General features: G+C 39.6%; 1 protein-coding gene across 1 annotated transcript in view; it reads left to right on the forward strand.

Annotated features, from left to right (window-relative positions):
• The window catches only part of VWDE (von Willebrand factor D and EGF domains), a gene marked incomplete at both ends in the record, with an annotated part of 124,571 nt that overhangs the window by 2,962 nt on the left and 108,445 nt on the right, over positions 1-13,164 (forward strand). The window lies entirely within an intron of this gene.

A 13,164-nucleotide genomic window follows, 5' to 3' on the forward strand; every position in this document is an offset into this window, starting at 1 on the left:
ACGGTGTAAATCTCAGGCTAGGAGACACGGTAACGTCATCCCCACCTTCAGCAAAAACAAACACTCAGGGGGATCAAATCCTTTTCTTTAAACCTTTGCTGTGTTTTCATTAGTACTGCTCCTCACTCATTATACTTACTGCAACTGCAGAAAAGAATACTGGAACTGTTTTGCAACAAGATTATTAAGTAGCATTTACCAGACTCAGGACCTGGAACATTTCTTTGAATTGCAGGGAGTTCACAGAAGCTTGCCATTTTACTATTTTCTAAAGGCAACTTGAATATTTGCACTTAATTTCAGCTTGAACACCATGAAGTAGGTCTGAGCAGTAGGTATGTGTGCCTGAGCCAATTTTTGTTCAGTATTTCTTGTATCTTGCAGCAGTGAGAATTTGCAGCAGAGGCAGGCTCAGCTATACGCACTCAGTAATTTTTGCACTTGCGACCAGAGACACAATAACATCTTTTCACAGAAGAGAAGGACTGTACATTTTAAAATAGAGAGGTTTATTTTATAGTCTTTTTCATGGTGTTCTGCCTCTTTGATTCCAAATTCTTGGTTCAATAGCATACTGAAAGATAGAGTTCATTACAAAACAATCTGAAAGAGCGTATTTGATGGCTTACGTAGCAACACAGATCTAGTTTCAACAACACCAAAACAGAAGCCAATACAAGATGTGAAAAAAATTGACTTGTCTATGAATTCGTGGCCTTTCATGGTACAGAAATAAGACTTTTAAAGTTAAATTAGGTTCATAACTTTTATAGGCAGAAAACCATTAGTGATGCTACAAGGAACTGAAAGAATAAACAGAGATAATGGCCTTGTGTTAAAAGTACGTTTGAAATAGTCTTGGCATTTTGCAGCTCTTCTTTGAGATATTTAAGAAAAGTGAATAAGCTTTTTCCAGTTCTTGAAAGGGTGAGTCATTTATAACAGTAGCACAATCTACATATTTTTTTCTCATTTCTCCTCATAATTATGTCTCCCGACTTCAGAATCTGACTGATGCTGCCCTCACTTATAACATGTGGCAGACAGTTCTGCCAGAGTAAGACAAGTTTGTGTTATGAAGAGAAATTTTCATCAAAATAATTTCACTTGCAATCACTTCAAATCTAGTTTTAACAATCCTGAGGGATTCAGATAAAATACAGTTCTGTTAACTAGTAGCATCACCAAATCTTTATAAGACCATTTTTATTATATTAAGTTTTCAGTAAGCCCTTCTTTGTCCTCTGCTGAAACTACATGTTTAATTTAGTGGGTTTATTGAGACTAAAATGTTCTCTTCCTTACTAGATCTTTTTTAAAGGTCTTCATGGCCTATTTGATTAATTATAATTATCCATAAATCATCACTGGTGAAAAACAAGCCATGAAGCCTCAGCTGCCACTGAGAATTCAGTTTTACATAATAAAGACTAAAAAAAGCATTTCACAATGCTTGCCATCCCACTCTGGGTGTCCAATAGGAGTCACAAAGGGGCAGAATCTCCTTTCACCTCCACTGGTGTAAATTTGAAGCAACTTAGTGAGCGTTGGTAAGGCTACCACAAAGGAAAGGTGATGCCACTAAAGGGAGAGTCAAACTCCAGGGAACAAACTCTATCTCACTCATGTTTGTAACATTCACCTGCCCATGAAAAGTACAGGTAGAAGGCTTTTTTCTCAGGCAGCTTTAAAGGGAGGCCAGATCCCCACTTATAATAGCCATATTAGGGAGGAGACAATGGTTAGGGGCACTTTCCAGTTCCTTTTCCTCTTCTCTGTGCTGAGCCCAGTGGCAGCATCCCCACGGCTGCTCTCTGCCAGGGTGCGTGTGTGGCATTCAGAGCAGAATTTGTCCCTCAGGATGCAAAATCTGCAGCATTTTTAAAACTTCTTGCTTTTGTTAGTCTACTCTTTGTCTACCTGCACATAGCCTCAGTTTGTTCTCAATACTTTTACAGCCTGAAATCAGCATCTTTGTTCATATCTTGATTAAAAAAAACAAAACAAAAAAAAAACCTACAGGCAAGCAAGACGAGTTGTGGGTTTGGTTTTTTTTTAATCACTTTTTAGGTGATTGATATCTATGCTATTTTTCATCTGTCAAAAAGTCTCCAGGTAATAGGTTAGTCACATAATAGAATATCTATTGATATATTTTAATACACAGTCAAACCTTAGAGAAGAGTTGTGATTTTCTGGCCAACATTTCTGAACTTGTATTGACTAAACAGACAGTTATTTTTTAATAGCTATCATGTGTGCTTTTCTCCCTCATCCCTCTCCCAACCTTAAATAAATCCATAACGTGCCACTATTTCTATATAAATACTGAAAGAATCCTGCTCAATCTGATCTGAAAATCCTGGCATTCCTAAGCCTTATTTATGCAATAGTGACAGAGGTCATTTCATTCCTCAAGGCACAGCCATCTATAAATTATAGCAGTACACTGTGAGTAATGAGTTATGCTAAGAAAGGTGTTTAGAAGAAAACCATGCAGATTTTGCTCAGCACAGCAGTCTAAAAGTTCATATGGCGTGGGGCAATTGTCACCATGCATAAACTATGGTGTGCATTGTAAAATAAAAGCATTTAAGTAAACCAAAATTTTTTGAGCTCTGTGCTAGAAGTGACTGCTTTGCACAGCACCCTGCAACAGCAGAGGAATATGTGCCAGCCAAAAAGGCTGCAAATTAGTGCCTCAATATATAAAATAACTAATTTTCATTCACAAGGGAAGAGAAGTGAAGTTCCCCCATTTAAATACTAATCTCATCCCAGCCACTGCACTTGACAAAATCAACAACAGAAACAGGAAGACCTGCCTATTTGTAGGTCAGGCTTGAGTTTACAATTTCTTTCTCAACCTTCAGGTAGAAAATGAGGAGCATCCTCACAGAAATAGAGTTCTGGGTGGGCTTGAGCAGAGATTTTAAAGCAGAAAGGGTCAGAGAGATGATGAGCAGAACTCTGCAGCTGATCAGACACCTTAATACTACCCTGGGAAAATTTCTTTCCTTGGTAGATGAATGACCTACAGCCAGCCTCCACATACTGTTTGACCATTTGGCAACTGTAAATATCTATATAATGAGTAGCAAAGTGACTAGAGCTAGACTTCCTGCAGTGTCAGGTCACGCTGCTGCACCAACTCCATCCCTTCTGCAGCCAACAGCCCATCACAGGTGATGATTTGTGTTCAAAAGCTTTAAGGTCTAGTTTATTAATTAACTCAAAGTCATTTTCTCTCTGCTTTACCCTTCCTGCTAACCCTTTCCAGAGACTTTGTTCCTACTCCTTTCTGCAAATACCTACAGCCAGATCATTTCTTCGAGCTAATGAGAAGTACCTTTTCTTCTTTTTTTTTCCCTCCAGTTTCCCCAGAAATGCCATCCTTCAGCTCTGCTCTTCCTTTGCTCTTTTCATCAAGGCTGTAAACCACAACTCACACTCCCCAGCTCCCAGCAGAGTGACTCCTCAAGGCTTTTCTAACCCCAGCCCATTAGTGTTTAATAGCACAGCCAACAGCAGCTCAGAGGCCTTGATAGCCATCCTGAGACACCTTTTCACCTGGCATGATCAATTCCCTGCCCAACCCTTCACCTGCAAGCCATGACTGTGGCTGAGTGACTCTTCCCCTTGCAACCCAAGCCTGCCTTTTGACCTGGGTGATGTAGCTGGGAGGGTAGATCCAATCCTGGAGTTAACAGAGTTAATCACCCACAATTTAGACACTTGCATGCAGACTTCCCCACTCAGTGAATGGAAGAGAGCTTCTCACAAGTGGTGAACATACGTTACTGACCAGAGCAGCATGCCTGAATTCCCACACCTCTCAGGAGTCTGGACATCCAGGTCAGGAAATTACTTCCATCTACTTTTTAATCCAGACCATCAACTCCTACTCAGATGTACCTGACTGTGTAGTCTTTGAAAGAGCACTACCAGTAAAAGTAAATATTTCCACTTTAAACCATTGCTGTTGCCACTGTGGGGCCTCTGGCACTGCACAGCTCAAGTCCTTGCCGGAGAGATGGCAAATAGGTAGCTGGTCCTCCCAGCTGTGATTTAGATGCATGCCCTGCCCTTCCAAAGGGAGCATCCCACCCCCAGGGCACAGTCTGTACTGGAAGAGGAGCAGGAACCAATATGTGCATTTGCTAATTGCTTATTATTCCCTGGTGACTCTTTAGGTAAGATACGTGAGTAGTCCTGATGAGCAGACCCAAATCCATTACTCCCATCTGACAGCTCTCCCTAGTAAGTGCCATTGCCCCTGGGACACTGGGTGATGGCACCATTTCTGCCAGTGCACCCAAGAAGCACACAGCTGAGGCTGGCCTTTCTGAGACCTCCCAAAATTGCCTGGCAAACCATGTAGCCATCACAGGTACCCGACTGATAAATAGGGATAGGTTTTAATCACAAAACAAGCATCTCCATTTTCTCCTTTGGGAGCCCAACCCCTTATCTGAGCACATCTGATGAAACCAGAGGCACAGCCAAGCTGGATGTGCCACCACGCATCCCTTTCTGTGCCCCTGCCTCTGCACACACCACCTTTGAAGATGTCAACAAACAGGAATGCAACTTTATTTGAGCTTTTCTGTCTCTGCCTTTGGCCCTGCATCTCTCACCGCATGCTCAAGCTGCCACAGATGATCCCTGTGCTACACTGAGAAATAATTAAGGGCACAGAAAAGGGTGAAACTGGAGGTGGTTTTATGTTCAAAATTAGTATAAACAATGGATTTGGGGGAACGTTGGATTCTGAGAATTCTGAAAAGAAAACCACATTTTGATGTGTGTGTTGTTAGAGGGAACATGCTGGAGATGGTGAAAGGTCCTAGGATTAAAACACTCTCCCAGATTGTTTCCCAGAGGTACCTGACCACTACCAGATTAATGACTGAATTCAGGTTTTAGCTGCTCATGGGGTTCATGGCAAAGTGAGTGGCTGACTGGATCCATGTAAGGGTGGAAATCTGCTCCTACACACAGGAGAGGACAAACTGCTTAGCTACCAGGGCATTTTCCAGTAAGAATTTTGTGCACAAAAGTAGGTTTCCATCCTGTGGGAAGATCTGCTGTTACATGGGTGAAAAGGAGCAGCTGATGCCCAGAAGCAATCTGGTCATGCTGTCTGAGGCCACCCTCACATTTCTGTCCCTTTAAAAGGGACAATGAAAATATATAATTTGATTTCTTTAACAGATCAGATGAGTTTGTGGAAAAATATTGCCAAATCTGCCTTGGCCATCAGCATACTGCTGTCAGTGATGCTTTTATCTCTTTGTTTTAAAAAGGCTGAATCCTGAGATGGGGGCAGGGGAGGGGGAAAGAAAGAAAAAGTTGATTACTAAACTGGAGAAAAAGAGTTAGTATTTAGCTGAAGGCAAAAAAAAACTTCTCAGAGTAACTATCATAATAATTATGTGACAAACTGTCAACCTGTAGCTCAGTAGCCGATGAACATATCTGCTGATTGTGAAGTGTGCACCTAACAAGGTAAAGACACAACAAGGAGAGGAATGACATAAAAGACTGAAATAAAATGTAACTCATGACGGCTGCCCATACATTTTGAATTTGCAAAGTTTGTGCTGATCTCCAGAAGTGCTGAAGATAGAACTAGAATAGTTCTTAGAACATCTCAGCGTATTGTTATGGAGTAATTTTTGATTTTAGTTTTCAGTGCTTTATCAATAAAATATACCTTTAAAATATAGATGCGAGGAAAGACAGTGCTCATAGGGAATGAGGCTGGGTTCTGACATTTACTAGGATGTCACTTTGGGGAAGATCACCAGGAGATGCCTCCATCAGTGCCGGGCATCCTCGTGTGCGACCCTGCTGCCTCTCATCACAGCTCCACATGATATGATCTGGAGGAAGTCTCCATGTGAACATTTTTGGTAAAAAGCACTGAAACCAAAAGTGCAAGCAGTCTGGCAAGTGTAAATATAGTGTCTGCAATGCAAATGCATTTGAGCTGCTCAAATTGCTCTGCAAGAGATCAGTATTTTTGTTTTTTTAATAGGGGGAATATACATTATCTGAACCCATTCTCTGTTGTCACCATCTTGGCAGATCCCAGTTTTGCAGACTCTCCCCATGGCAGCTGTAGGACGAGCATCAGGAGGAAGATCAACGCTCCTTTTCTGCCTTCCCAGCAGAACTGGCTTAAAAACTTTATAAACTGAACATGAACCTTTAAGGGATGTTTGGAGTTAATAAACATCTAATGATAGCAGTGGCTTATTACCTTGAGGAGATGACTTGTTGTCCAGTGGAGGCAACCTGGCTAACTATGAAGTCTCTGAGGAATTTTAACTGTGATGTACCTCTCTGAAGCCCATGACTTTTATTTTTTCACCCAATATGGGTTAGGAAGGAGGATTCTTCAGTCTGAAGGAAAGTCATGACTTAATGGGAATGAAGAGGGATTTTTAGGATGGTAAAAGAAATATTTCAGAGTAATATGCAACTTATGACTACCTGACTCTATGAACATGGGAATACTCTGGTTCTGAGCTTATTTTGCTCTTACTGGCCATGAGGGTTGTGCCTGAGCTCTCAGGTGAGAGCAAGAAAGAGTAGCATGGGTGCTGGAAAATCCATTCAAAGGAGTTTATCACAATGGAAAATAAATTAAATCAGCCCCATTCTTCCTCATGGGTTACTTGAGGCTTAAAAGAGGCAGTAGCTACAAATATGCCATCTGACTGTTTGGAATTGATTTAATGTGTCACAATCTGCTACTCCATTTCCGAGAAGAGGCAAAAAAAACCCAATTCAGAGCTACAGTTTCAAGCCTTATTGTAATTTGCTTTAAGGAAAATTTCTGTAGTTTAATCTTATGATCCTAGAAATGATGTTAGCATTTTGGGTTTTCTGAAACCAATGAAACATTAAGATGGCAGATGGTGTGCAGGCTCAGCAGGGATAAAGGTTGCGTGACTGTGCTAGGAATAAAGCATAAATGGCCTGGTACATTGTGTTTGGTGGAGTTTTTTGTTTGGTGGATTCATTTTTTATTATTTTTTTTTAACAGTATAAACCCTGTAGGCACATCTGCATCATCTTTTATAATGCAATTGAAAAGAAAAAAAAGGAGCTTCTTATTTTGCTGACACAGTTTCTGAGACCGGATGACTGTCAAACTCATTTAAATACCAAAAACCTGCTTACAAACATGGTACAGAGAGGGGATATTTGATCCTGTGGACAGACTGAAGTCTGGGATCCCAAAGGCTAATGTCCTAACCTTGACAGTAATGTCTCTGAACAATGTAATTCTCCCTAATTGAGTCAATATCTCTAACCAAGGTTCTTGAAAACCTGCAGAAACACATTGTAAGCGTTCAGTGTTATTAATTGTTGAGGAAGAAGCCATGTTTCTTTGCTCAGTAAATGCACCAAAAATTCTTTCAAATCTCAAGATTTATATACAAATATTTTTAAAGCCTAAACCCTCAAAATATGTTTCACTGGTATTAATAAAAAAAAAAAAGCTTAGCAGCTCTGATCAACTAGAAGATGCAAAATTATACGATTTTTCTTCAAGAAAAGCTATAGCATATGCTGTTTATTTATTACAGGTCTTTTGCACTGTCACTGCTTTCACGAGGGACAGTCTTGAGCAGCAGTCATTGCCTGAAGAGAGCAAAGGTTTCTATGCTGGGATTAAGGTAATGCCAATGGCCCTGATTCACTGACTTAGCATATCCCTAGGGAATATTTATACATTATCTGACATGCTATGGAAAACGAGACACAGCAACATAAGCCCTAATCATCATAACCAGTGCTGCTTTTATGTTCACTTTGAGAAAATGTCTTAATAAATTCTATGGCTTTCAATCTGTTTGTAAAATGCCCTAAAGCACCCATCAGCACCATGTGCAGGTGTTGATACTTATGCACCATAAAGGATGTGCAAAACTACATCGTCTAGTAAATACTCCCTGAAGTACTCTGGTGGTTCCATATAATGGGAAGACACAACTACAAGGATACAGAATTTCATTGTAACCAAACCAGACCAAAGTGAAGACAAAAATTAATTTTTAGCTATCATCTACAAAAAAAAAAAAACAAATTCAAAGAGTCACAGAATCACTATGCTTGGAAAGGACCTTTAAGATCATCGAGTCCAACCTTTATCTAACTCCACCAGGCCTCTTCTGCACCATATCCCTGAGCACCCCATCTAGATGGCTTTTAAATACACCCAGGGATGGAGATTCAGGCACTTGGGCTATAACCCTTGGTTGTAACCCGCCTGGCCCCATAGATTTGGGTGTGTCTAGGTGATGTAGAAGATCACCAGCCATTTCCTCTTGTATTATGGAGGCCACATCCCCATGCCTGCCTTCCAGCTCAAGGGGCTGGCTGCCCAGCAAACAGCTACTCCTGCTATTAAAGACTGAGGCAAAGAAGGCTTTCAGTACCTCAGGCTTTCCCTTCTCCTCAGTCACTATGTTTCCCACTGCATCAGCTAAAGGCTGAAGATTCTCCTCAATCCTCCTTTTATTGTTAATGTATTTGTAGAACCATTTTTTGTTGTCCTTTACAGGAATAGCCAAGATTAAGCTCTAGTTGAGCTTTGACCCTTCTAATTTTCTCCCTACATATCCTCACCACATCCTTGTAGCCCTCCCAAGTGTCCTGCCCCCTTTTCCAAAGGCTATAGACTCTCCTTTTGTTCCTAACTTCCAGCCAAAACTCTCTATTCATCCAAGCTGGTCTTCCTTGCCTGCCCCTCCTTTTGGGACATGGGGATGGGCCGTTCCTGTGGCCAATGCTCTCCATTGTAAAATGGAGGATCAGCTCACACTAAGTGCAAAAACCAGCTAATCCCACTGAAGGATGAGACTGTCAGTCCAACAGTCTGGGAGATTTTGAGATCTTCTGACTATCAAAGCTTCATGCCTCCACGAATGGCAGCCCATTCTGTGTGACATTTGAAGAATAGTTTTGGGGTTTTTGGCAATGTTAGAATTGCCCAGCAAATGGAAATTCCCATTTCTGGGTAGCCCCAAGTGCTGTTTCTCTTCTTGCCCCAGGAGAGCAGAGAGCCAGAAATGGCACCAGCCAAGCTCCCTTCCTGGCACATGAAAAACCAAAGTTATAATGTATTATGTACAAAGAAATCCTTCTTCCTGCCATAGCAGGGAAGGGGAATCAGGAAAAAATTGCACTCACTTTGCACCCAAGGCAGAGTACAGACACAGAATCTGTGACCATGAGGTAATGCCATCCTCTAGGCCATGGTATTTCTCCTAGTGCATTGGAATAGGAGCTCCTTTTAACCAGGGATATTAAAAATTAATCAATTCTATGCTATTATGCTATTTTCAGGCTTAATAAAAGCCTTTTTTGAGATTAGGATATGAGAAGCAATTAGACACTTTATATGACAACTGCAAACATTTTCTTAATTGCCAAGAATATTAAACTATTTTAACAACAATTTCACCTTATAAAGCTGAAGATCATTATTGTGAAGATTATTATTATAATGATCATTATTATGAAGATTATTGTTAGTTTACAAGCAATTATATTTTTCATAATTGATTAAAAACCTCAAAAAAGTAATAAATATCAATATCGCCTAATTAATCTGTCAAAATGATCTAAAAATTCTTTTATTTCCAGTTTTTACCAGAATCACTACAAATTGCAGAGGATGGCAAAGAGCATGTTTTGACTGTTCTGAGCACCATACCTATTGCCTGTCCTGGGCACAATGATTCCTGTAAAATTACTTTGCAGCTCAGTACTGAGGATTTGGGTAAGAGTTTAAAGTATCAGCATCAAATCAATGCAATTACTTTCTCCTGTATTTATTACAACAAATTCTAGTAGAAATTAGAAGACATAACTAACACAAAGGGTACAAGCCATCAAATCAACAAACTGGGCCATATATTTGTTTGCAAAATGAATTAGATTATAATATCATGCAGGTTTTTGAGGGGCAAAAGAAACCCTCCAACTAGCAATAATCTGAATGGTGGTCTGTTGAGTTTTACGGATGAAATAACTATGAGTACAAGGACTTATTTTAAATTCCAAGAGTATAAAATTCCATTTTAAGTTTTTGTAACAGCAATGGTCTTAGGTAGAATAATTTCATTAATTATCAATAAGAAGTTCACCTGCAGATTTATTATTCAGTAAATGTGTACTGAAGCTTTTTTCCCTTTCTTTTGCTGGCTTACAGTTTTTGTCTAACTTAATATAGAAGGAACAAAAACATTCTAATGCTTATATATTATTCTCTTTCTAAAGGTTTGGGGGTTTTTTTTGTGTGAAAACATTGGCAATGTCATTTAGAAAATTTTTGCCTTTTCAATCAGCAAATTCTTCACTCAGGTTAATCTGGTGGAATATCCTGCCTAACCAAGGTGGGGGCATATATATACACACACACACATATATATATATATATGTATGTATTTTCCATTAGCACTAAACAAAACACCCAACTCATTTTCTAACAAGTCATTTCTTTCTCTTCCATAGGTGACTCCATGAGAAAAATGTTTAGAAATAGGATTACAGCCACCATTTCTCTGCCCACAAAAAGCCAGCTCAAAAAAATGTTGGCAAAATCCAGATAGTTCATGATATTTTTCCCTTTCTAAATCCCTCTCTTTTCTCTCCCCATCATCAGCCAAGTGCTTAAACAGAAGAAAAAAATAATTCAGCTGATACCATAACACAATGTTCTTAAACTGAACGGCACCTTATGGTTCCAGCAGCTGTGTTGGCTCTCGTATGTGGAATACTTTGCATTTCTCCATGGCTCAGTGCTGCTCTGTTCTACATATTGCTCTTGGCTTACAGTCCCTGCTGGTCCATCAGGCAAGCATCCGCTGAGCTCATGGGAACAGATTTTCCCAGATCTTGAGACAGCTAAGAGTGCAGGCTGGTGTGTGGTGGGACGTCCCCACAGATTCAAATACTTTAGACACTTACTGTTCATGAGGATCAAAAGAGAATTAACTCACATAAACTGTCAAGGTCATTTTTTTTAAACTCACATTTTCCTAAGCATCCTTAAAACTTTTCAAAAATCTCACTGACATTGAATGAATGATCCAGGAGCTCTCAAGTGCATGAGGCTGAGTCTGATAGATCCAACTGAAACTGGGGTTGACCCCTTGCCAGGGTCTTCTCCAGTCCCAGAACATGAATTTGACTGGAAGAAAGAGGGGAGGCAGTAGTGGCAGAAGCAGTTTTATTTTCAAACTGTCAGTGGGCTTGATGTGTTGGTGCCAAGAGGTGTCAGGGTGGAGGCACAAGTCAACCAATTAACTAATCTTTGAAGGAAGTTGTCACTGAAGTGGAAAATTTCTGTTAGTTTTAATCAATTCATTTCTTCAGCTTAAACTAATAACCAGCTCTAGCCCTTGATTGCTCCATCCTAAGGCTATTTCCTTGGATGACACTTGGGCTGTTTATAATCAAATGAGATATTTATATATAGTTAAGGTTGAGTATCTGCTGCTGGGTGTTTGCATAACTGCATGTTTGGTTTATGCTTTTATTGTCTTTAGGGTCCATTAGTTTATCTGAAGGAACACTCTGGGCTTCTGGAAAGCATAATGTCAGCCACACTGCTATAAATTGAAAATAAAACCAATTTTAGCTGAGATTCCTTTATACCAAATAAATTAACCGACAAGCTCCTTGTCTGACTTAACCCATATAACAACACTGTTGTGCTAATTATGTAGGGAATAAGTGATAAGGAAGCTAATTACAACAACAGAAATCTCTCTCTAAGTTCAGACAATATCATAATGAATGCCAAGGCACAGCAGAGCCACTGGAGTTAGGCTTCTGTTAGGTTTATCATCACTATTTTGACAAGATGATTTTCTTTGATTTTAAACTTTTGTTCTGGGTTGTAAGCACAGCTCATGGGGCTGTAACAGCAATAACTATTCCTCATGGAAACCTCCAATTTAATTGAATCAAGAACCCTGAAAATGAGCCAGGACTTTTCTATAAGAGTTGAGGCAGCCTTTAAGGATTTGATATGAGAGATAATATGCTATTAACATTTGTAGGTTTTTAGTGCCGTTCCTATAGAACTCTAGAGGGTTAATGTAGAATATATTTTACGAGTCTTTTCCATAAGGAATAATAAATTGATTATTTGATCGTGTTTGAAATACCATCTTAAAATACTTGAATGCTATCTCCTATAAATTATTAAGCAATTCTACAAATAGGAAAAATTATATGAAAATCACTTATTTTCATATCAGGTTAATTACATTGCCACCATTTCTAGAGCATTCTTCTTAACAGCTGATAACTAATGGTCTGGGACAGCACACTAAATACTTGGCACAAACACTGGCCATCCTGAAATCAGCAGTGAGGTTCTGAGTGGCTTCAGTAGGGGCACAATCTCATTTTTTACCAATCAAAGGATTTGTGAAGGCTTGGGTGACTTTTTGAGGAGCAGACCAGATGGCTCAGAACCAAATGCTGTCATGATTCAGTGTTTGTAAATAAGAAACCTTCACATCTATGGAAATAAAAATCTAAGTTTATCCTTTACCTGAGACATTGGCATGAAAGGTCATTACCCAAGAGAAGTGGACACTACCAGTCTTGCTGCTAGAAGAGGTCTCTTTAGAGGCAGAGCTGTATAAATGACTTGGGTTGCCATTGCCATATTGATTTTGTCACCACCCATCACTTCCCTACCCATCACAGGTACTTACACAGCCAGTACCAATGTAGCTTATTACTTTTCCACATTCTTTTAGTGCCTTTATCCTCACAACACCTCTGTGACAGACAGAAATAAAACTAACATCTTTTGTACAGATTGGAAAGTAAAGCATCATAGCCTAGCTAAGCCAAGAATACAATTACAAATGTGCTGCATTTGCCTTCCTGTCACAGATCCAACGTTCACTAAAAACTGACTTGAGAACCCTCCCTTTCCAGATCAAAAATTTTGTTTATTTTAAATTAAATAACTCCCAGCAGATACCTCCTTATAATAAAGCTAGTGAAAGATAAATGTTTTCCAGAAACATAGACTCATCTCTTTCTTTGTCACGAGAACGACTCATCTTCATTCCCTGGGCATGGATCCATAAAGATAAGGCTGTCATTCCAGAAATATCA

This window comes from Merops nubicus, unplaced genomic scaffold (assembly GCF_000691845.1).
Source record: "Merops nubicus isolate BGI_N331 unplaced genomic scaffold, ASM69184v1 scaffold2486, whole genome shotgun sequence".
In the NCBI taxonomy this organism is placed as follows: Eukaryota; Metazoa; Chordata; class Aves; order Coraciiformes; family Meropidae; genus Merops; species Merops nubicus.